The sequence below is a fragment of the Mandrillus leucophaeus genome, unplaced genomic scaffold (genome assembly GCF_000951045.1).
Source record: "Mandrillus leucophaeus isolate KB7577 unplaced genomic scaffold, Mleu.le_1.0 Scaffold81, whole genome shotgun sequence".
Taxonomy (NCBI): Eukaryota; Metazoa; Chordata; class Mammalia; order Primates; family Cercopithecidae; genus Mandrillus; species Mandrillus leucophaeus.
Window position 1 is genome coordinate 819,053 of NW_012108808.1, and position 2,924 is coordinate 821,976.

A 2,924-nucleotide genomic window follows, 5' to 3' on the forward strand; every position below is an offset into this window, starting at 1 on the left:
TATGTATCATTTTTTAATATATATATATATTTTTGGAAGAAAACAAGGTAATTATATTTTCATACAGGTATTGGATCCTATAAAAATTTTGAAACTGGGGCAATATCCACCTGGACTTCTCAACATGACCAAACTTCTAAGACATGTGAGCTTAGCTGACAACGCGCAACTTGTCTGTAGCCATTGATTATCCCACTGATTGCTGGAGAAGCCGAGCCAAGTTGCTCCTTCTTTGCTTCACGTATCCAATCAGTTCAGTCATCCTTAGGCTACGAGGCACTGCATAACGGCAATAAGACCCCTTTAATGCCCTTATCTTCCAGAAAAATCGGCTTAGGATCCCATCTATAGAGCTCCATTGGACTTTTATGTTATCATTTTCCACAAATGCCATTAGCTCCCATCTGAAAGCCACATCTTCCAGGCGTTGCTGGAAACTGCCTTAAGCTAGGCTCTGCTGATGTCACCATCATGTGGAAGCAAAGTTTAGTCTGTATACTATTTAGCTGTTTCTCTTTGCTTTAGATGTATGCTGAATGCTTAAAGCTTATAGAGCTTAGAGAGGCACGAGTTTTTGGTAGAATATGTCGGTGTTCTATTGTAAAGGCAAAGTATCAAAGTGTTTATTGACTGTGAGATTAGAAATTCTGGGTGGATATTTAGTTAACTCTGTGTATTCTCCAGACGGGTTTCCAAGAACCAGATCTAGGGCAAAGGAGGGCATTCTTCTCTTCACATTTCCCATGTAGAATTACATGTTTTGGGGGTCCCAAAAGGCCATATTTTGGAATATATCCAAAATCACTGTGTGCATGTTCCTTTCTTGACCACAATTCCTCCAACACAAATCAAATTTAGAAGCTTCCTATAGTTCCAGATGGTCAGAATCTGAACATATCTAATTACCATTTCCCATTGGGATTAATGCCAACGAGGGGCTGAGCTTCCGTCCAAATGACATCTACTTTCTCCTTAGTTACTTCTGATTCTTGCATCTTGCCTATTGCCAATTATGAAAATGAAATAAAAATGTTCAGTTTGTTTACAGAATTCCTGTCTTCATTTAGTTTATGCAATTCAAAATGAGAAGCAGCAAAGTTTCTTTTAATGTAAACCATCCAAAATGGAGGAATCTTTAAATAAAGAGAAAACAGTTGGAGCTTTAAAATATCTATTATTTTTAAATTTCTTCTTCGTCTTTTCTTTCTTCTATTTTGAATCAAAGTTGCTGTGGGCACAGATCTGGTACAGTTTATTACTTCCCCCACATTTAGTTAGCATGTACTCTGTTTATCGAACTTTGTTAGCTATGATGAGAGATGTAAAAATGGAGAAGATTTCATTCTGCCTTCTAGGAATTTAGGGTCTTGTAGAAAAACAGACGTGTTAAAAATGCTCTGGGTCACACAAGGAATTAAACAATGCTTTTAGGGAAGAGATGAAGATCAGTGGTGGACAGGAGACTCTCTGTAACTTGAATGTGCTTTTCATCTTACGTAGTTACAAATTATCCAAGTAAATTATTTTTGAAACCTAGAAATAAAAGCTCATAACACAAGAAAGAATGTCGTGTGTTTTCTTAGAATTTTAAAACACTCAGGGGAGCAGGGATGGGAAAATTAATTCTACCTGGGAGAATCTGGGTGGCCTTTGTAGAGGCAGTGCCATGTGAGCTGGGTTTGATGGGTGGAGAGGGGAGGAAAATCCCTGCAGGGGTATATGGCACAGAGCTCATGGAAATATTAGGGTTAAACTGGGAGGTAGCAGAGTTTGAAGTTTGCCCAAGGACATTTCAGTGAATGAAAGCAGGGGACTGTGAGACTGATGGGTGGGTAGTAGAAGCCCTTCAAAAACAAGTGAAGGAGTTTAGATTTCATCATCTAGCTCAGCATTTTCCTAAGACCGATCTTCAAAGTATTGGCCCCATGAGAGGCACTGAATGTGAGATCCACACACTTGAAGATTCATCATAGACTTTAGAATATTAAAAGCTCTGATCAGTCCTGCAGTTAAAGATTCTCGCCAGCTGGGCACAGTGGCTCACGCCTGTAATCCCAGCACTTCGGGAGGCCGAGGCAGGGGGATCGCGAGGTGGATATCGAGACCATCCTGGCCAACATGGTGAAACCCCGTCTCTACTAAAAATACAAAAATTAGCTGGGCGTGGTGGCATGTGCCTGTAGTCCCAGCTACTTGGGAGGCTGAGGAAAAAGGAGAATCATTTGAACCCGGGAGGCAGAGGTTGCTGTGAGCCGAGGTGGCGCCACTGCACTCCAGCCTGGTGAAAGAGCCAGACTCCGTCTAAAAAACAAACAAACAAACAAACAAACAAAAAAATGGTTCTTGCCTTTCTTTATTTAACCCAACATTTCCTAAAGGTGTCTGACTACAGAATTCTTTAAAAAATAATACTGTGGAAGGAAGTACTTTGAGTCTACACAGAGCTAACACTTACATAGTATAACTATGTGTTAGACACTGTTTTATGTGTGTTATGTGTATTTGCTCGTTTATTTATATTTATTTATTTATTTATATTTTTGAGAAGGAGTCTCGCTCTGTTGCCCAGGTTGGAGTGCAGTGTCATGATCTCGGCTCACCGCAACCTCCACCTCCTGTGTTCAAGGGATTCTCCTGCCTCAGCCTCCTGAGTAGCTGGGACTACAGGTGCGCACCACTACGGCTGGCTAATTTTTTGTATTTTTAGTAGAGACGGGGTTTCACCGTGTTAGCCAGGATGGTCTCGATCTCCTGACTTGTATGATCTGCCAGCGTCAGCCTCCCAAAGAGCTGGGATTACAGGTGTGAGTCGCCGCGCCCGGTCTGTTTGCTCATTTAATCCTTACCACACTTTGTGAAGTAGATACCATTATTATCCTCATTCACATATGTGGAAGCTGAGGTGCAGGGGGGCTAAGAAACCT